The 23,223-nt window shown below is 47.2% G+C and overlaps 1 pseudogene; it reads right to left on the bottom strand.

Moving 5' to 3' along the window:
- Positions 1-39: 39 nt before the first annotated feature.
- LOC149354591 (uncharacterized) lies at positions 40-23,223 on the bottom strand (annotated as a pseudogene).

Raw genomic sequence — 23,223 nt, 5'->3', positions numbered from 1 at the left:
TAGCTGGTTTCAATTGGTTCTAACTGGTTTCAGCTGGGATCAGTTGGTCCCAGCTGGGACCAACTGGCCAGCAGTTGGGACCGACTGGCCTGCAGTTGGTGCCAACTGGCCTGGAGTTGGGACCAACTGACCAGCAGTTGGGGCCAACTGGCCTGCAGTTGGGACCAACTGACCAGCAGTTGGGACCAACTGGCCAGCAGTTGGGGCCAACTGACCGGCAGTTGGGACCAATTGGCCTGGAGTTGGGACCAACTCGCCAGCAGTTGGGGCCAACTGACCGGCAGTTGGGGCCAACTAGCCTGCAGTTGGGGCCAACTGGCCCCAACTCAAATCCGCATAACTGCATTTTGATTTAAGTTAAAAACGTGGTTTGTCCTGACTATTACCTCAATCCTGTTATTGATCACCTGTGTTTAAAGACACTTTTTCAGATCTTGCAAGAAAGCATCAAAAAGCAGGCAGAAATTATGCACAGCAACAATTCACATCTGAAAGGAAAAACTGTAAACCAAGATTTATTTCAAAATTGACACAGCAGACTTTATCATTAGTGAAAGTTTGATTTTATAGCATATATGCAAACAAAGATCATATTCACTGCAAGACAGCATACAGGCAGTAAAAAATCATCTCGACTCTAGACAGCAGCATTGCCTTGGAAGTCTAGATGTGGCCATTTCGTCAATGACATGAAAAAAGTGCGCACCTTATTAAACAACTGTCCCCGCTGCATTTCATTTTCATCAGAAATGATGAGGATAGGCCCAGCATCAATCTTCACGTCAGAAATCTTGAGTACCCCACACACTTCATGATCGGCTCGGTGTGGAGTCGAGGTATCGTTTGTGAGGCCGCATTATGCTGTTTCGATAACGCGACTAGGAGATCAGAACAGATTGCAAAGCAGACATCAAAACATGCATCAAAACAATCAAAATAAACCATGCACGGAGCACACTTCAACGCGCGGCCATTCGGATTCGGATATGTGGCTTTCCCTTTGTATCGGGCGGTCCTTACGGAAAAAAACCTCCGAAAGTGTCCTAGCCTATTTTGGAGTCTTCCTCGTCTTCATGGATATTTCTCTCCACAATGTCAAACGACGTTTGGTTTGTTTTCACCGCCAATGCTGATGTTGATGTTGATGCGGCTGAGGATTTCGCCGATGTCTCCCCAAAAAGTACAATTTCTAAGCATATTCTAACAAGTATCTTTATACGGTTGCTGCAAAATGTCACGACAAATACGAAAAGTACTTATATTTTTTTTGCGCATTTGGTGCGACATATCGCATTTTGTCTGGCATCGTTCAACCGCGTTGAAACTTGAACATAACCAGCGGCAGCCATCGCCATCGCTGTCACTGGCCGCACTGGCTACGATTGTGTGTTGTCTGTGTGTCGTCGGGTCTAGTGATTTCCCTAATATATTCTGAGCAGTAGGTATGTTTTAGATTCTTTGCCCAATGTTTGCCTTAATAAGATTCCTCGCGGATATCGACAAGAAGCCGCACGTGGTGCCAGCGTCCGATATTGAAGACTTTCGCCCGACGACAACTGAGGATTTCGACAAGTCTGTCTACTCGGTCTTCTTGACAGACAAAGAAGGGGACGGAGAAGACACCGGCTACTACGTCGCGCAGGTACTCTTACTAGCCGGTAAGTTTTAACCCTGCGTCAAGACCCGGCACTCTGACAGTGGCTTGGCGTTCGGTTACTGATTCTAAAATCGCGAATCCCGCCTGCGGCGGCATTTCTTTTAAGAAATGCAAAAACGCCTGTGTACTGTGCGATGTCACTGCACGCTCAACTATCCAAGGTAGAGTAAATCAGTCCGAGCTCTCCACTATAGCCTCCCCCATAGCCCACGTTTGGAATGTAAACACCACGTACTGTACACACTATGCGACGTGTCTATCGTACTGGCATAGACTGGCGTTCGAGTAATTGCCTGAGCGGATTGTTATTTTAGTGAAGCGCAGCAGCCAGCACCAGCAAGAACTTAATTCGCGCTGCGATAGGGTGTCAAACACGTGTAGCGCTGGTTCGACGAAGTCAAAGCATGCTTAATGGTATTAATTCCTTTACCTACTAGAGAACTGAAATTAAGGGCATATTGCGATCGGAATAGAAAAATACGTGTAGGCTGCAAAAACACGGACATGGAAGTGGATTACGTGGGCCAAGCAAATATGAAGCAAAAGACCTGGTCTGTTTTATTTAGGTTGGCTTGTTTTCGTTGCTGCTTCCAGTGGCGTGAGATTAAAACTAGTGCAGATGTGTGTGCACACTAGTTAGCTTAATTTTGGTGCTTCCCGCCAGCCGAACTGCCATGGCTGCTTCTGTTAGCGTTTTTGGTAGGTCATAATATATTTAATCTGTTTCAATTATCTGCATAATTGTGAATGGCCTCAGAAAGGGTCAGTGCTGATCTTGAGCAAAATTTTCAACCAATTTAAGTGTTAACTGTCTGCTGAGCAGTGCACTAGTCGGGCAATGTACGACTGTGATTTCTCACTACTTCAAGAAGCATGGCTGTTTATTTTCAATTATTTGGCCCTTTTACCACGCATGCTGTATCGTACATTGATAGCCATAAGAGATTAAATATCCTTGCATATAGTATTTTTTAATGTTCTACAATCTCATTTTCCCTTTCCTCTGTAAAATTTCACACAGCAGGCGATTCCAATTGTATTTGTAACTCGCGGCTGCATTTGTGCCTTGTGTGACAATTTTTATGGAATGTAGGGCTGGAATTTTGCATTTTCTCATGTTGCTGCCCTTCCCAACTATTTAGTTTGGGAAGGCATGCGCCAGCAAGACTGCTGCACAATGTGCACGTTGACTTTAAAACTTGTTTTTTTTTTCTGTAATTTTTAATTACAGTCTGGCAGTGGGGCTCCCAAAAAGGCGTGGATGTGGAAGGGACTGTGGCAATCATCCCGGGACTCCTGACCGAGAAGATTTAAGATGTGAAAAAACCTCTCCTCAGGAAGCTTGGAAGCACCTAAGTGCATGCTAATGAATAGTTTTGACACTTTTCATGCTGTGGGCAGTGTGTGCTGACTGGAGGGTCACTGCCTGCCTTTTGAGCGGCTTTTGACCAGCCTCGGTGCACTGTGGCAAAAATAGCACCAGAGGTAACCATAACCAGCTGGCAACTGGTCCCAGTTGGGACCAGTTTGCAATGGGTCCCAGCTGTTGGGACCAGTTGAACTGGGTTATGGAGTAATTCCCAATTGGGACCAACTGGCAGTGGGTCCCAACTGGGCAGCTGGGACCCATTGTCAGCTGGTCCCAGCTGGGAATTATTCCATAACACAGTTGAACTGGTCCCAGCTGGCACCAGCTAGGACCAGTTGTAATTTTTTCATCTGGGCGGCTTTCTCAGGCGTGCGATCGCATCATCGCTTCCCACACATTGTCGCACTGCGTAAACAAGCACGAGTACAAACAGTAGAAAAGAAAACAGATTGTTTCATAGAACGAGAGCGCAGATTGCGTTTTATGTTATGTAAACAAGCGATGTAATCAACAGTATGAGTGCAGTCGTCCTCATCGGCGCACTCCCGGGGAAATTTCATGCTGACGCGGTTAATATTCATTGGCGTAATATTATCTTCAAGCACTCCCTTAGACAGAACACGTGTAGCATCGTTAGATGACATTCGGTTGGAAGGCATTCGAAGCGCCCGTGTAGCAGAGGTATAAGTGGTGATCACCTTCCTGCTAGAAGTTACCACAAACGAAAGGATGACACGAAAGGGAAAGTTTTCACTCCTCGCTGAAACGTCATTTCGAGCCCTAGATTGTTCCACGGTAGCTTGAACTGTAATGCAAATATGTTTACGCGGACAACCCATTTGTTAGAATTTAAGTATACTTCAGACGGATTAATTGCGTATTTACGAAAGTACACTTTAAATAGATGGCCAGCACCAAAATTCGATCCCGAAACTCGACTTTGAGCATTAGATTGTTCAACGACAGCTTGTAGTGCGCTGCAAACATGCTAATGCGGACTGCCAATTTGCTAGAATTTCATTGTTCTTTGGACGAATTAATTGCGTATTTACGGAAGTACACTTCAAATACATTGACGACACGCAAATGCTATTTCCCGAAACCCGATTTCGAGCACTCGACTGTTCAACGGCAGCTAGAAGTGTGCAAAGACGTTTAAAAGTACTGCCCGTTTGTTAGAATTGAAGTATATTTCGGATGAATTAATTTCATATTTACGAAAGTTCACTTTTAATACAATGACAAGATGCTAAAACTACATACATATACGTTTACAAGGGCTGCCCGTTTTCTAGAATTGAAGTATACTTTCGATGAATTAATTTCATATTTGCGAAAATACACTTTTAATACACTGACAAGATGCTAAAACTGCATACATATTTTTTCATGTGTTTGAAAAGTGCTCGACGTATGCTTTAAGTGAGGTATTTTTCGCACATTTTAAAAATATATTTCGAATACCAAGCATGAAATTTCAGGAACGTATTTCCTACATATTTTTAGTGCATTCATGAATACAAAATATGTTTAAAATACAATTTAAATAGCCCACCGTATATTCCAAACGTATTAGTTTTTGCTAAGGGTGTCTGTTCGCTTGCTGAGTGATTCCAAGGCGTCACGCTCTTCCCTGGAAAGATTCGGTGGTCCCGGTTTGTGTGCCTCGAAGGCCTGAATGATGTCTCGTTGAATCGCTTTTAAATACATGTCCAGATGTTTATCCCTACCGGATCTCGGTGTCCACTGTTCCTGAGAGGGAGGGAATGAGTTACAATTTTGGTTCGGCTTATCAGAAAAGTACTCCTGGAGTCTCAGATTTCGAGAAAAATTGTCGAGGTCCTTTAGTAATTTGTATTCGTCATATCGGCCAGTATTTGGACAGAATTTCAGTCCACGTGACAATACCGATTTTTCCTCTTTGCTAAGGGGTGCGTTTGAGAGATTAATAATGTTCTCCTGTACATCCGAACCCTCCAATGTTTGATTAAATGGGGTTGCATGATCGCTTGCAGGCATCCGGGTGTATATAGGTTGTATATACATATGGTCTCTTCTGAAAGTAGTAGGACTCATTTTTTTAAACAAATTTTATTTAAGAGAATAGTACAAACGATTACAATTTTTCAAGGCAGCACCCTTCCGCACCTACACGCTGCTGCTAACGAGTTTTGCAGTTTTCGTACGCCTCCGGGAACGCCTGGACCGGAATGGTGTTTAGCTCCCTTGTCACGGCCTGTTGAACCACCTCTACCGATCCATGATGTTTCCCCTCGAGCGTCGATTTTATTCTCGGGAATAGAAAAAAGTCTGGCAGGGCCAAGTCGAGGATGTAGGGGGGCTGAGACAGCGTTGCCGCCTTGTGCTGGACAAAAAATCGGGGTCCTCATTCAGATGACGAAGAAGATCCTACCGGTTGGCCTTTTCCTCCTCTGACAACACTCCTGGCACCAACTTCGCGCACGCTTTCCTCATGGATAAGTTTTCGGTCACGATCCCAAAAACTTGGGTTTGAGGAATGCTCAAGTCATCAGCAATCATTCTGATACTCATTCTACGATCACGGTTAAGTAAATGTTTCCCTCGCTACACATTTTCGTTGGTCTTGCTGGTCGAAGGGCGTCAGAAGTGGTCGTCTTCCTCCACTCTTTCCTTACCTTCTCGGAAAAGCTTGTGCCTATCAAAAACACCTGATCTACCCATGGAAGCGTCACCGTAGGCCTCCTTAATCATTTTATGAGTTTTTTTTCCCGTTTTACCAAAAATTTACTCAAAATTTGATCTCGTATCGCTGATCCAGTAAACGCTCGACGATTCTGCGTGACGAGACGTTTCGACAGGGGTTCACAGTACAAGCGACCTCCTCTCTTTAACGGCCGAGAGCCGACTGCCGAATTTCCCGAGCATTCCCAATATCCCCCTTCAACGATCCTGCACGCGCAGACCACCTCTCGTCCGCCCTTTCGCCCAGGAAAAAACCAGTCCTACTACTTTCAGAACAGACCATGTATATGTATATGTATATGTGTATATATATATATATATATATATATATATATATATATATATATATACACACACTTTGCGAAGAAACCAAATCAAACTTATAACCCTTTCCCGCGTCTCAGGTACAGTGGACACCGAGGTCCGGCAGGGATAAGCATCTCGACATGTATATAAAAGCAATACAACGATGTATCCTTCACGCCTGCGGGAGCCATAAACCTGGAGCGTCCAATCTTTCATGAAAAGAACGCAGTGTCCTAGAGTCACTCAGCAAACGAACAGACATTGTCATTAAACCCGCCGACAAGGGAGGTGGCACAGTAATCTTAGGCAAAGAAGGGATATCTTAGACATTCGGGAGGGATATCGCCAGCTCAACGACTTAAATTTTTATAAGCTACTCCCATTTGATCCCACCACCGAACACCTGCAAATCATAGCAAGAACGTTAAAACAACTCAGCGATGAAGGCGAAATACCCGCATGAGTAAGTAATGGGTTGATGGCAATAAATCCGTCGCCGGGACGGTTCTACATGCTCCTAAATATACACAAAGAAAACTATCTTGGTCGGCCGATAGTTTCTGGCATCGGCACACTGACTGAACCGATCTTTAGCTATATTGATTCCCTCATCAAACATGTCGCTCCAAAACATACGTCTTACATACGTGACACTAATCACTTCTTAAGAGAGTTATCTCAATTTACTCCTTCCAAAGGCGCTCTCTTGTTACCCTTGACGTGGTTTCGCTGTACGCTAACATCCCGCATGATGACGGAATCCGAGCTCTGGTCACAACCTATGAATAATACAAAGCTCGAAACTCACCTAGCCAAAGCACCATAGAGGCACTTACAAATCTCGTCCTGAAATTCAACAACTCTTATTATCTACAAACGAGTTGTACAGCTATGGGCACAAAAATGGCACCAAATTATGCCAACATATCCATGCATAGCATTGAATCCATTTTCTTAATTCATACCCGATAAAAGCGGCTTTCTACAAACTCTCCCCTGATGATATATTCATGATATGGACAGAAACCGAGGACCAACTCACCCATTTTATTACCTCCTTCAACAACGTACATCCAAACATCAGCTTCACCCACACGTACTCCGTCAGTCAGATTAGCTTTCTCGACGTCTTAATTCGAATAGAGGGGGTACCTTAATCACCACTGTATAGAGAAAACCAACCGACCGGCAGCAGTACATACATTTAAATAGCTGTAACCCACACCACTCCAAAACTTCAACTCCATACCCCCGGGCCATCAGATTCAAGTGAATCTGCTTACGTTCGGAGGACTTTGTGAAACATTAACGCTATCCGCCCTGCTGAAAAAAGTTGTATGATGCAATAAGCTCATAAAGTTTATCATACAGATATCATAGACTTATCATACATATCACAGGAAATTATCATACAAATGTCATACATTTCTGTAAAATCATACAGACATCATAGAGATGTCATAGAATATCACACAAATTGTATGATATATTATTCAGATGGCATGATATTCTATGATGAAGCCTGAATTAGGTTTGCATCATAGAACTTTTTTTCAGCAGGGCGCTCTCTATTATTGATGACGCCATTAGAAAGGCTGAAACAATCGTAACGAACTCTCTAATGAGCCGGAGTCAGCAAACTCGAACGACCAGTACTCCAATCTCACCTTAAATTTCGCAAATAACCTCCCGAACATCAACAAAATCTTAAGAAAACACTTTAACATCATCGAGAAAAGTGATCCGTTTTCAAAAATTGTCCCAATAGTTCCTCGTGTTACCTACAGGCGAACAGAAGTTTACAAAATTGGGTAGTCCACTCTGCTATCAGTAGACGAAAGTATGCAGGCTGCCTACCTTGCGGAAAGAATCGGTGTCAAGTTTGCAGGCACATGCAGACAGCAACGCTGGCTCAAAGCACACATTCCAACTTCAAACACTCCCTTCGTGGAAATTTGAATTGTGACAGCAGCAACGTTGTGTACATGCGCGAGTGTGGCAGGTGTGAAATGCAATACAGTGGTCAAACCTAGAATTCATTCCGGATTAGATTTAATAACCATCGTGATCACGCTAAACACCTTCCTGACCTCCCTCTGTCGAAGCACTTTAGCCAAAAAAATCACGAGTTCGACAAGATGAGGGTTACGTAACTACAGAGCGGTTTTCACAGCTCCCGTGAGCGGGAACGGGAGTCATACTTTATTTCTAAATATAACGCACCTGCAGGCCGGGATCAATGAAAACCTCGGCATCCTGTCCGCCCTTCAGAAGCCAGAGGCCTGATGAAATTCCGCCGCCACATTGCGGCGCCAACACTTCCCATCAATAAAAACCATTCACCTTACTTCCTCGAAGCAACAGCTTCCATACTCACATCAAAGCCACCTGCCTGCGCCGCCTCAGGTCATGCCGAATTACGTGCCTGCATGTGCCACTTTCGCCTCTTTCTTTCCTTGCCACCACGGCTTTTTTCATTTATATTTTTTCTTCCCTGACTTTAACCGGAATCCCGCCCCTCACTTCTTTTTTCTTCTCTTCCCCTTCTTTCTTGCTTCCCCTTTAAAAACCATGTGCAATACCTTCATTCTCAGTCCTGATGAAGGCCAGCTTCTGGCCGAAACATCGACCTAATGAATGTTTCGATATGAAGCGATGTTCCTCCTTTTAGCTAACTTTATATATACGTATATATATATATATATATATATATATATATATATATATATATCAAAAATTTTTTTGGCAGCTGATTGATTAATATAAGATAAAGTCACCAGAACTTGAAAAAAAACAAGATTTAATTCACGACGTTTCGGCTGGAGGACCAGCCTTTTTCGAGTGTATTACAGTATTTGAAACAAGCAGCTTTTATAGCATCCGCGAGGCACAGAAAAAACTGTCAAAACAAAAATACAAACAGTGGTGAGAAGAGTGGTTAAAAAAAATAAAAAAAAATATTACAACTTGAAACGGCAGCAGGTGTTCGGAAGGAGGTAACGAAAGAAAAGTCGATGACAAGCGCGAACCTCTACAGCCCACAGCTGCCACAGGGTTGTGACAAAAAGAGAAAAAAAAGAAAAAAAACTTTACTGCACAAGACTTTACAAAATGGCGCTCAAGACGCATTGTTGCGACACGCGCGAAGCGCCCGGCAGTCGCACAGCGAGAAGGCAACATTTCAGGAGAAAGTTCTAGGCATAGGGGTCCGCAGGAATGTCAAAAAAAAGAAAAAAACGCTACTACACAAGAATATGAAAAATCCCACTCAGAGAAGGGTTGTGGCATCACAACACTATACAAGACAGGTCATTAGGAAAAAACACAAGTTTCTAATGACTAATGTATCCTTACACAACCACTCAATACACAAAAAAGGAGAATCCTTACACAACCACTCAATACACTACAAAAGAAAAAGCCAGGGCTAACAACAAACACACACACACAACAACAGAAACGAACTGTAGTCAGTGGCAATTATATTGTACTGTGTTGAGACAAATGTAATTTTTCGCTGCGGGTGAGCGCGCGCAGAAGAGAAATGCGTGACAATGCATTACAAGGCATGACAATACAATACAAAAATACTTAAAACACAAAAAGAAAAACTAAATACGTGGCAATGCATATGACATGAAAAAAAGAACAAAGAAATGCTTGCTATGCTTTCTGACGCCCGTTCGTCAGTCTCTGCCATCAACATGTCTTGGATAATTATTTGGTACTCTATGGGTGTAAGCATGATAGCCGGCCTACTGTTTCGTTGATGCCGCTTGAGAATGTGTTAAATTTGTGAATCAGCTATGATTCACAGCTCTCGCGCTCATAATGCGTTTTGAACCCTGATTGAAGTAGAATAGCTTTAAAATTATCGAATGGATGCCCAAGGTTGTTTATGTGTTTTGAAAGTGGGAGATTTGGCTGCGTCCGCACATGTGATCTGTGATTGTTAATGCGAATTCTGAATGGTGTAACTGTTTGTCCCACGTACTGAGCTTTACAGGTGCCACATTCCAGGATGTAGACAACATTAGCGCTGTCGCATGAGAAGTTGCCTTTTATCTGGAATGACAAGGATGACGCTGTGCTTTTGGCGCTAGTAGTTGTTTCCATCATCGGACAGAGTTTACACCTAGGTTTATTGCATGGTGCAGATCCTCTGAAGCTACGGTTCCCGATTGTAGATGATGTTATGATATCACGAATGTTCCTTGCACGCCTATACACAACGCGTGGCGGAGCAGGGATGACTTCTTTCATCCTTTCACTCTGTTGAAGGATGTTTTTGGTGTTTCTTGAGAACTGCATTAATATTGGGGATTGACGCCGAATGTGTAAGGACAAGCTTGACTTGAGAGTTCGGGCGTGGCTGCTTCTTGCCATTTATGAGTTCGCGCCGGTCATGCCTTGAAGCTTTCTTGATTGAATCGTCGATAACTGACAATGGGTGTTTCTGTCGTGCTAGGTCAGCCCAGTTTGATTCAAAGTCGTCATCTTTAGAGCAAATCCTCCGAAAACGTAGGGACTGACTGTAAGCGATGGAGGTTTTACAATGTCGGGTGTGACTGCTCTGGAAGTGCAAGTACTGATGTCGGTCCGTGGGTTTTCTGTAAACCGTTGTCTCAGGTTTGTTTCCCGTGGTAGTCACCTGGACATCAAGCAAAATTCAATCACGAAGCTGAATATGAAGATGAAAACGAGATGCTAGTGTGAGCGTGTTGAAGTTGGAAATAAACTTCGTTAGCTTTTCCTCCCCGTGTGTCCAGATCAAGAATATGTCATCTATGAACCTTCTGTAAAATATCGGTTTGTATGGAGAACTATTGAGAAATTCTGTCTCAAGTGCGGCCATGAATATATTAGCGTAATTTGGTCCAATTTTTGTTCCCATTGATGTTCCGCTTATTTGTACGTAGTGCTGGCCATTAAACTCAAAGTTATTTAACTCGAGTACAAGTTTTAAAAGCTCTGCAAGCGTGTTGCCGTCAACCGTTTGTTTGGATTCTAAGCGCTCATCAGCAGAGACGACTGCTTTTATGCCATCAGCATGCGGTCCTCCAGCCGAAGCGTCGTGAATTAAATCTTATGTACTCTAGCAGAACTTTTTGCTGGGCTAGTTGGTCCATTCTGACATTGGCGAAAACAGCGCGAAAGAAGAAGCCCGAAGGCGAAACGAGGAAGTGACAGGAAAGAGCGCTGACTTCTTCTCAGCGACCCAATCAGGATGTTGGCAGTAGCAGGCGACACGCAAACCGTCATAAAAGAGTCGCACTTGCCTCCACAGCTCAGATCGTAGAATTCTACATATCCTCTTTACGTGGCCAAAAGAAGGCCGGACTGCACCGAAGAGGACGTTGAGGTCACAGGGTACCAATCCCTTCTTCATGCAGAACGTGATGTACCTGGCCCGGCAGGTTGACCATGTGATGTTGTTGACGAGGGCATCCAGTTGTGCCGTAGAAGAAACACATAACGAAGGGCCCACTGTATAAGAAAGGTAATCTAGCAGAACTTTTTGCTGGGCTAGTTGGTCCATTCTGACATTGGTGAAAACAGCGCGAAAGAAGAAGCCCGAAGGCGAAACGAGGAAGTCACAGGAAAGAGCGCTGACTTCTTCTCAGCGACCCAATCAGGATGTTGGCAGTAGCAGGCGACACGCAAACCGTCATGCCCTGGATGCCCTCGTCAACAACATCACATGGTCAACCTGCCGGGCCAGGTACATCACGTTCTGCATGAAGAAGGGATTGGTACCCTGTCACCTGAACGTCCTCTTCGGTGCAGTCCGGCCTTCTTTTGGCCACGTAAAGAGGATATGTAGAATTCTACGATCTGAGCTGTGGAGGCAAGTGCGACTCTTTTATGACGGTTTGCGTGTCGCCTGCTACTGCCAACATCCTGATTGGGTCGCTGAGAAGAAGTCAGCGCTCTTTCCTGTCACTTCCTCGTTTCGCCTTCGGGCTTCTTCTTTCGCGCTGTTTTCACCAATGTCAGAATGGACCAACTAGCCCAGCAAAAAGTTCTGCTAGATTACCTTTCTTATACAGTGGGCCCTTCGTTATGTGTTTCTTCTCCTACGGCACAACTGGATGCCCTCGTCAACAACATCACATGGTCAACCTGCCGGGCCAGGTAGATCACGTTCTGCATGGAGAAGGGATTGGTACCCTGTGACCTCAACGTCCTCTTCGGTGCAGTCCGGCCTTCTTTTGGCCACGTAAAGAGGATATGTAGAATTCTACGATCTGAGCTGTGGAGGCAAGTGCGACTCTTTTATGACGGTTTGCGTGTCGCCTGCTACTGCCAACATCCTGATTGGGTCGCTGAGAAGAAGTCAGCGCTCTTTCCTGTCACTTCCTCGTTTCGCCTTCGGGCTTCTTCTTTCGCGCTGTTTTCACCAATGTCAGAATGGACCAACTAGCCCAGCAAAAAGTTCTGCTAGATTACCTTTCTTATACAGTGGGCCCTTCGTTATGTGTTTCTTCTCCTACGGCACAACTGGATGCCCTCGTCAACAACATCACATGGTCAACCTGCCGGGCCAGGTACATCACGTTCTGCATGAAGAAGGGATTGGTACCCTGTGACCTCAACGTCCTCTTCGGTGCAGTCCGGCCTTCTTTTGGCCACGTAAAGAGGATATGTAGAATTCTACGATCTGAGCTGTGGAGGCAAGTGCGACTCTTTTATGACGGTTTGCGTGTCGCCTGCTACTGCCAACATCCTGATTGGGTCGCTGAGAAGAAGTCAGCGCTCTTTCCTGTCACTTCCTCGTTTCGCCTGCGGGCTTCTTCTTTCGCGCTGTTTTCACCAATGTCAGAATGGACCAACTAGCCCAGCAAAAAGTTCTGCTAGATTACCTTTCTTATACAGTGGGCCCTTCGTTATGTGTTTCTTCTCCTACGGCACAACTGGAGGCCCTCGTCAACAACATCACATGGTCAACCTGCCGGGCCAGGTACATCACGTTCTGCATGAAGAAGGGATTGGTACCCTGTGACCTCAACGTCCTCTTCGGTGCAGTCCGGCCTTCTTTTGGCCACGTAAAGAGGATATGTAGAATTCTACGATCTGAGCTGTGGAGGCAAGTGCGACTCTTTTATGACGGTTTGCGTGTCGCCTGCTACTGCCAACATCCTGATTGGGTCGCTGAGAAGAAGTCAGCGCTCTTTCCTGTCACTTCCTCGTTTCGCCTTCGGGCTTCTTCTTTCGCGCTGTTTTCACCAATGTCAGAATGGACCAACTAGCCCAGCAAAAAGTTCTGCTAGATTACCTTTCTTATACAGTGGGCCCTTCGTCATGTGTTTCTTCTCCTACGGCACAACTGGATGCCCTCGTCAACAACATCACATGGTCAACCTGCCGGGCCAGGTACATCACGTTCTGCATGAAGAAGGGACTGGTACCCTGTGACCTCAACGTCCTCTTCGGTGCACTCCGGCCTTCTTTTGGCCACGTAAAGAGGATATGTAGAATTCTACGATCTGAGCTGTGGAGGCAAGTGCGACTCTTTTATGACGGTTTGCGTGTCGCCTGCTACTGCCAACATCCTGATTGGGTCGCTGAGAAGAAGTCAGCGCTCTTTCCTGTCACTTCCTCGTTTCGCCTTCGGGCTTCTTCTTTCGCGCTGTTTTCACCAATGTAAATCTTATGTTTTTCAAGTTCTGGTGACTTTATCTTATATATACATATATATATATATATATATATATATATATATATATATATATATATATATATATATATATATATATATATATATTCTTCTGCTTTTCTAATCAATTAGCATTAAGCGATAACGTATTCAGTAATATTCTAAATTGATCAACACCACAAATTAAATAAAAAAAAAATCGCCTGTGCCCCTTGGTTTCTGTGGCTGTTGGCTTCTGTCATATATATATATATATATATATATATATATATATATAAAAGCTTCATTCTAAAAACATATATGGATGTTACTTGCGGAGGGCCACGTATCTCTCAGTAGTTAAAGTGCCACAGAGTAATAGTTAAAATGTAACCTATTCAACATTAGCTAACCAGTGCATTATTTAGTATGTCCGGCCAGACTCTCCGTCGATGTGATCGCGCCGCCGCCGTAACTCACATTCAAACAGTCAGTAACCACACTTCTGTCGGGCGGTTGGCACTGTAATGCAACGGGCGCGATAATGTTTTCTTCCCGCGTGTTCGAACGTCCCGCGCCCGCCGAAGGAAGCCTCCGCCCACAATATTTCTTCTCAACGGTTTTCCTCGCAGACAGCTCAACCCTCTCCACTTCCGCTACAACCTTTTGCCTCCTTCCCTTCCCCCCACCCCCTCTTTTCCCCTTTCTTGAATTCGTTCTTTTCTTTTTTGTGTGCTCGCTTTGCAGCCCTCATTTTCCCCTTAATCGGCAGGAACACCCTTGTCCGCCACTGTCTTGCTTTTCGTGTTTTGTTTTGTTTCCTCAAAGGAGAGCGTCTTCCCCTCTCCATCTGTGTGCGGTGCCGTGAGCAAGTGGATCGTTTTTGTTCACAAACAACCTTACCCTGATGAAGGACGGTCCACCGTCCGAAACCGTCGGTAAATAAATGTTTCTCTAAGAAGTGTACTTCAACTCTTTCCTTATGTTATAAGCAGTCGAGCAAGTTTTTTCATCGTAATATATTTCACCTTCGATGGCTGCTTCAAGAAATGTCACTTCAAGAAACTTCAATTCAAGAAACTCCACTTCAAGAAACGTCGTATGGAAGTTCCCACATCACTTTCCAACATGTGCTGTGATAGGGGACTCCCAAACAAGGCACGTCTCGACCTACTTTGACCCATCAAGCCAACATTGCCCGGCCTTCGTTATCCAGCCCGGAGCAAGAATCGGGGATGTTCCGAACCTTCTCGACTTTGTGCCCCAGAGTGTCACCTGTGTGATAATTCATGTTGGGACGAACGACCTCTATTCTGAGGATATTCACACCACCATCCAAAATTATGTGGACGTTATCAACTTTATCCGGACCCAACGTCCCCAAATCGAGGCCATATTCATCACCTTGGTGCTCCGGCGTGCCCCAAACCGCCGGCGACGGTTCGGTAATTGGCGAGCGGTGCAACAGTTCAACAGGCGAGCTGGGAGGTTCAATTCACAACTTGCCCAGCTCAGCGAAAAACTCGACAACGTCTTCTACTTACACCACTCGCTGGATGCCTTCCACCCGTCTACGGTCCTGGCCGCGGATGGGGTGCATCCGAGTTATGGCGGTGTCTCAGTGCTTGCGTGGAACATTCACAGCCTGGTACTGACAATCCAGCGGAACAGCATAGCACCGTGGCTTGACCACCTTCCCGCCTCAGGATGCACTACAACAGCACCTCCCACCTACGCGGCAGTAGCCGAGCACCAGAACTCAGCCAACATACTGGCAAGCCACTGCTTCCCTTCCCTCGAAGAGGCACGAAGAATAGAGGATGTTCGGAGGCCGGTTACGCGAGTATTCCGGCGAACGCTTCCAGCGGACAATCCAAGTATTCGGCCAGTGTATTTTCATAGAGAAGCGGAGTCAGAAGTCGCAAAAATCTCTCAGTACGTTCGTGGATCCTCCAGTCCAGCTCAGCAGAATCATCGCCCTAATTCGGATCACCATATACATATCACCAGTACCCCAAAATTCAGGACAGAAACCAATGCCAGCGAAGCGAGGGAACCACCATTCAATTTCGCCCCATCCACCTCCAAGCCACCTGCCAGTGGGCACCAATTGGAACACTCTGCTGCGCGAAAGCCCACCACCCGAAACAGTTGTTGCGGATCACAGGAAGCGCCGCTGGATTTTGCACCTGAGACCTGCAATCCAACTTTGAGCGTATCAGCGTCTCCTAGAGCAACTGAAGCTCAAACGGCAGAAAGACGCCGACGAACACCTGACATCGGGAGCGGCTGTGCGGAGAAAACTTCGAGCCCGAAATCGAGGTATGACCTCAGGCGACGCTGCGGCTCCGCCCAGCGAGTGAGACAGGATTGACGGTGTGATCGCGCTCAGCCGCCCACTCCCCCCTCAGCTGCTGCTACACACTCTCGAAATTTTTTAAAATTAAGAAAAATAACAGAAAAAGGATCAGGCACGAGCTCCACATAAAGTCCCTTAAAATATACCTAAAATCAAATACGGTGCCCAAGGGCCTTTCCGTGTCTTTAACGCCGTCGATGAACAATCTCTCGAAAACCAATCACCTAGCTTGGAGCCAAGTTCTGCTTAACGAATCCCTAAACCTTCTGAAAATAACTATAGACCATTGCAATTAGATGTTGGCATCACTGAGCCGTGAGGAGAGGCGAGCTCGTCAAAACGTGGTACTTTCGGATATGGAGACTCAAGAGCTTGAGTTCTTTCAGTCGAGCAAGGCTAAGCAAATCTGGAATAACAAATGCAAAAAATTCTCGCGAGGTAACATCCAGCTTGAGGAAGGAAGAGAGGGCGCCGTGGCATCGCAACAAAGAGAGGACAAATTACAACCTATATACACCCGCATGCCTGCAAGCGATCATGCAACCCCATTTAATCAAACATTGGAGGGTTCGGATGTACAGGAGAACATTATTAATCTCTCAAACGCACCCCTTAGCAAAGAGGAAAAATCGGTATTGTCACGTGGACTGAAATTCTCTCCAAATACTGGCCGATATGACGAATACAAATTACTAAAGGATCTCGACAATTTTTCTCGAAATCTGAGACTCCAGGAGTACTTTTCTGATAAGCCGAACCAAAATTGTAACTCATTCCCTCCCTCTCAGGAACAGTGGACACCGAGATCCGGTAGGGATAAACATCTGGACATGTATTTAAAAGCGATTCAACGAGACACCATTCAGGCCTTCGAGGCGCACAAACCGGGACCACCGAATCTTTCCAGGGAAGAGCGTGACGCCTTGGAATCACTCAGCAAGCGAACGGACATTGTTATTAAACCCGCTGACAAAGGAGGCGGCATAGTAATTTTAGATAAAGAAAAGTATATCCAGGAGGGATACCGCCAACTCAATAACTCCAATTTCTATCGCTTGCTTTCATCAGACCCCACCACTGAGCACAGCAAAATTATAGGAAAAACCTTGAAACAACTCACCGATGAAGGTGAATTACCGCCACGAGTAAGTAAGGCGCTGACGCCATTAAATGCGTCTCCAGGGCGCTTTTACATGCTCCCAAAAATACATAAAGAAAATCATCCGAGTCGACCGATCGTTTCCGGCATTGGCACACTCACGGAACCGATCTCCAGCTACATTGATTCTCTGATCAGGCATATCCCTCCTAAACACACATCTTACATTCGTGACACTACTCATTTTCTAAAAGAATTAAGTCAATTTACTTCTCCAGAAGGAGTTTTTCTGGTAACGCTGGACGTGGTATCCCTGTACACTAATATAACGCATGATGAAGGCATCCGGGCTCTGATCACATCGTATGAGAAACACAAAAGCCTGGATTCTCCCAGCAAAATTTAAGTACTCTCGCAGAACTGACTAATCTGGTTCTCAAACTCAACTCCTTCGAATTTAACAACTCTTTCTACCTACAAACGAGTGGCACCGCTATGGGCACAAAGATGGCGCCAAACTATGCCAACATATTCATGAACAGCATTGAATCGGACTTTCTTCGGTCATATCCAACAAAACCGGCTTTCTACAGACGCTTCCTAGACGATATATTCATGGTATGGACGGGCACTGAGGACCAACTCATCCAGTTTATCTCATCATTTAACAACATACATCCAAACCCCTGTTTCACGCACACCTATTCGACCAATCAAATTAACTTTTCGGACGTCTTGATTCGAATAGAACAGGGCATCTTAATCACCAGTGTCTACAGGAAGCCCACTGATAGACAACAGTACCTCCATTACAAGAGCTGCCACCCACGCCACTGCAAAACCTCTATTCCATACTCTCAGGCCATCAGATTCAAACGAGTGTGCTCACGCTCAGAAGATTTTAAGGATAATTCTAATCGTATGCGGGAGGTTTTGAATCATCAGCGCTATCCGCTCTCTATTGTCGACGATGCAATTAGAAAAGCGAAAGAGAGAAACCGTAACGAACTGTTTGGGGATCCCGCGTCAGCAGCTCGCAATGAACACCGCTCTAATCTAGTCTTAACCTTGGCGAACAACCTTCCGAATGTAAACAAAATTCTAAGAAAACATTTTAACAACATCGAACAAAGCCACCGACTCTCAAAGATTTTCCCAACGGCTCCACGGGTCACCTACCGACGACCAAAAAATTTGCAAAATTATGTGGTTCACTCTACTATAAGTAAACAAGAGCCTGTAGGTTGCGTGCCTTGCGGGAAGAATCGGTGTCAAGTTTGCAAGCACATGCAGAAAACGACGTTGGCTCAGAGCACACACTCTAATTTCAAACACTCCATTCGAGAGAACTTGAATTGTGACAGTAGTAACGTACTGTACATGCTCGAGTGTGGCAACTGTCAAATGCAATACATTGGCCAGACCGAGAATCCCTTCCGAATTCGATTCAATAATCACCGCGTGCATGCCAAATCACTTCCTCTCCTCCCCCTGTCGAAACACGTCCGTCAAGAAAATCATGATTTCGACAAAATTAGTCACTCTGCTACAGAGCGGTTTCAAAAATACCCGTGAGCGGGAACAACGGGAGTCATGCTTTATTTTCAAATTTAATGCGGTGCAGGCCGGTATAAATGAGAACCCCGGAGCTCTCTCCGCCCTTCAGAAATCAGAGGCCCAGTGAGATTCACAGCCTTTTCGACTGAATCGCCTGAGGTCATACCATTTTGAGTGTTTGCGTCTACATGCCGCCTGTCTCCTACCCCAACCTTTCTTTTCTTCCTTATGCCCAAACATTGCTGCTGAAACGACTTCTGCAGTAAACCATAAGGGGGCCTTCCACCCCCCCCCCCCCTTTTTAAATGCCATTTCAAATAGAACGAAAAGAATGATACTCAGTACATTACATTGGTTTGCGAACGAGGATTAGGAGTGTTGCTATACACTAACATGGTTGTGGATCACTGTGAGCCCGTTCGTCGGTCGTCCAGCTAGATAGCCCAATTTTCTACTTGGCTGCCTTACGAAGGCGCAGGGCGCTAACAAAGGGTCGTAAGTGAATTTGGGCTACCTCGTGTTTTTCAAAAAGGTGAGGTAGATGAGGGAGGTACTTAGCAAGCCCCCCCTCCCCCCCCCCCTCCCGTTTTTCAGTTTTTTGCAAGTTCTCATGCCTCCTTTTCTTTCCTTTTTTTCTTTCTCTTGTCTTCTTTTGTTTACTTCTTTTTTTTCTTTTTTTCTTTTTATTTTTTCCTGCTCTGCGTACGCCCTCTCTTTCGCTCGTTTTTTCGTTGCTCTGCCCCCCACTTCGCTCCTTGGAAACGGCACCTCGTCGGCGGCGCAGTGTCTTTGCGAGGGGGCGCGCTGCTGACGAGTAGCGGCCGGGGGCTGGCGCTGGGTCTCCGCGGGGCCTAGCCACGGGATCAGGTTTCCGTCCGGCGTCTGGCCAGTTAACTCTCCGTCGATGTGATCGCGCCGCCGCCGTAACTCACATTCAAACAGTCAGCAACCGCACTTCTGTCGGGCGGTTGGCACTGTAATTCAACGGGCGCGATAATGTTTTCTTCCCGCGTGTTCGAACGTCCCGCTCCCGCCGAAGGAAGCCTCCGCCCACAATATTTCTTCTCAACGGTTTTCCTCGCAGACAGCTCAACCCTCTCCACTTCCGCTACAACCTTTTGCCTCCTTCCCTTCCCCCCAACCCCTCTTTTCCCCTTTCTTGAATTCGTTCTTTTCTTTTTTGTGTGCTCGCTTTGCAGCCCTCATTTTCCCCTTAATCGGCAGGAACACCCTTGTCCGCCACTGTCTTGATTTTCGTGTTTTGTTTTGTTTCCTCAAACGAGAGCGTCTTCCCCTCTCCATCTGTGTGCGGTGCCGTCAGCAAGTGGATCGTTTTTGTTCAGAAACAACCTTACCCTGATTAAGGACGGTCCACCGTCCGAAACCGTCGGTAAATGTTTCTCTAAGAAGTGTACTTCAACTCTTCCCTTATATATATATATATATATATATATATATATGAAAGAAGCCAACAGCCACAGAAACCAAGGGGCACAGGGGATATTTTTTTTTTTTAATTAATTTATTTATTTTGTGGTGTTGATCAATTTAGAATATTACTGAACATGTCATCGCTTAAAGCTAATTGATTAGAAAAGCAGAAGAAAAAAAAAAGAAGAAAAAACAACCACTGCCGCCGGTGGGATCCGAACCCACGACCTCCGAATTACGCGTCCGGTGCTCTACCTCTGAGCTACGGCGACGGCTGTCAAATCTTCTGCTTTCGGGGGTATTTATGTTTACAAGTAACCTAACCTTGAGAGTGTTCATCAGCGCCACCCACGTTCATAAGCGGCGGACGTAGAACGTCCTGAGTAACCGCAGGTAGTGACGTAGAACGTCATCGAACGGAGAGGGTGGAAGCTGCGTGAGAACCCTCTTATGCTTCCTATGGAGAACCCTCTTATGCTTCCTATATATATATATATATATATATATATATATATATATATATTGTAATGACTGACACCGAGACGCGCTGAGCTGAGCGTCCGCTCGATTGCCTAGCCTTTCTTTAATCCCACTTCCTCGTCTTTCTCCGCCTGCTTCTTTCGTCACGACTTCGTCTTTGCTGTCTCGGCATCACACTCGGCCACGACTGCGGACGCCCTGTTGATTGTAGGCCGCGTCGCACCCAGACCTCGTTGTCGTACACGCGGCCACTCGTCTCGCCCCGCTTCAGCAGCCGCTCCTTCATGGTCTCGTCCTTCACCTCGACGTAGAGCAGGTTGGTGCACTTGCACACCTCAGCCTCGAAGCGGTCACCCTGCTCGGTGTTCCTGGGGTAACCGTTAATCAGGAACCCTTTGGCCGTCGCCACGCTCTTCCTGATTGCTTCTTTCAGCAGCTGCAAGACCATGACCAGTGGGACGAGCTCTCCCTTCGTCATGATCCCGTTCACCTCCTTGCCCAGGTTGCTGCCGGACTGCACCTCCGCCCGCAGCAGGTCACCGGAAGAGATGTGCGTGAAGCCGGCATTGGCCGCTATCTTTTCGCATTGGGTACCCTTGCCGGAGCCGGGGCCGCCGAAGACAAACACGACGGGGAGACGTTGAGTTTTAGAGGCCCGTCATTTGGCTTTGAAGTATGGGGAGGAGCAGGCTTGGCTGGAGGCGGAACTTCCTCAGCCTTCTCCTCTCTTTTTTTCTCCTCCACTTTCTTTTCTTCTTCTTTCTCTTCTTTCTTCTCCTCCACTTTCTTTTCTTCTTCTTTCTCTTCTTTCTTCTCCTCCTTCTTCTCTTCCTTCTTTTCCTCTTTGCCTTTCTGATCATGAACAGGTCGTCCATATCATCGGCATCCCTGACATAGGCGCCGCGAAGTCGTCCGCTGGTGGATCGGCGTGGAGGACCGCGGCAGAGTAGGACAGTACCCGGACAGTTGCAGACTCTCGACCGTGGCCCTGCGAGGTCGTCATGCAAGGTGGTGTCTTCGAAGCTGCGTCTACGCATCAAGGGCGACGCCGGTGGCGGACTATCTTCTCGATCCTCATCAAGCTGCCTGTCCTGCTGCAGCCTCTCTCTAACGGGAGGGGACGTGGCAGCGTCCAATCCTCGCTCGATTTGGAACATTCGGAGGCACGATACTGACGGCCCGTTGCCGCCCGGAAAAGGCGGCAGCCGCGAAGGGCCTACTGGTAGCCTGCGTCTGGATCCGGAGCGCGACCCGGCAGTTTCTGGCTGCCGAGCAGGTGACACTGGAGGGGTCCGCTTTCCGCTAAGGGCCTCGTGACTCTCGTCGATGCGGTCCTCTTCACGGAAGTCCACGCTGGAAACAGGCTGGCACCGGATTTCGTTGTCTGGGAAAATTGGCTCATGAAACTGACGTCCCGGCAGCAGGGGACGCGGTTGCCCTGGAGTGGCCGTCATCTGTTGAGGTGCAACCCAGGCGACCGCACTCCAGGCGGCATGCTACCCAGGCTATTACTGCTCGGACTTGCGCACCCGGTGACGCTGCTGATAGCCACTGAGCCCGGAGCCTCCGTCACCGAGCTAGCGAAGTACGGGTGCCGTGGCGAAGGGGGCGTCACGGATCCAGCACTGCCTGCAAGAGGCGGCTGCGCCGCGGACCGCCCGAAGCAGTGCCCATCATACGTCGATGCCGGAATGTTGGGATAGCTCATCGGTCCATGAGACGGAGGCCGAGACAGCAGCGGGGACGGTTGCACTGCTGAGACGGAGCCCGCGCTCCCGATGGAATTGGGAGGAGCGCTGGCTGCACTTTGGTCGGGAACTGCCGACACCTCGGTGAGCGAGGCGGTCATCTGAGAGCGGTGCACCACGGGGGACGCGTATCCGCTCGTCGGCTGCGGTGACTGCGGTGGCGGACTGACGATTGTGTTGGAGCCGACCTGCACGAGCTCCGATGCTTCTACCGCGGCAATGGGCGCCTCAGAGCCCAACGCCTGCTGCGGCCAAGTGCGGCCCCTGCAGGCCTGAAGAAGACGTACCTTATCATGATTGTAAAGGGCGACGTCTTCATCTGGAGCCTGGCGCCATGCTCTAATCGTCGTGAGTTTGGCGTTGTGCGCACTGGGCAGGGGTGGAAACGCGGCAAGAAGGGCAGAGGTCCAGGCCGGCCAAGTGGTGTAGCGCCGGCCTTCGTACTGGTGCCAGGCGCGGGCGGCACCTCGGAGATGGTCTTCCGCGACGGCGAGCGTGGTGGCTGGAGACCAGGCGAAACGCCGGGCAGCAGCGTCGGCCACTTGAATCCAGGATTCGGCGTCGTCAGAAAATCCACGGTACTCCGGAATTTGTACCGGGGTTACTGGGTATCCAGAGGACAGTGATGCGCGGCCAAGCGCTGCAGTCAAAGAAGCAGATAACTCCCGGATGATGGAGAGGGCTTCGGGAAGAAGGGCCAAGGCCGAATCCGCCGAGGAGGCATGGACGCCGTTCTCGGGCGGAAGAGGGGTTCCAGGCGCCGAGGGAACCGGCCGTGGGACTGCCCGGCCGCTTCGAAGGAGGAGCGACGGGTCGTGGAGGTCCGGGCCGGGCTCGACGTTGGTCGACTGCGCCAT

The sequence above is a fragment of the Amblyomma mixtum genome, chromosome 3 (genome assembly GCF_055824585.1).
Source record: "Amblyomma mixtum isolate Tamu chromosome 3, ASM5582458v1, whole genome shotgun sequence".
Lineage (NCBI taxonomy): Eukaryota > Metazoa > Arthropoda > Arachnida > Ixodida > Ixodidae > Amblyomma > Amblyomma mixtum.
This window is presented reverse-complemented; position numbering and strand designations above follow the sequence as displayed.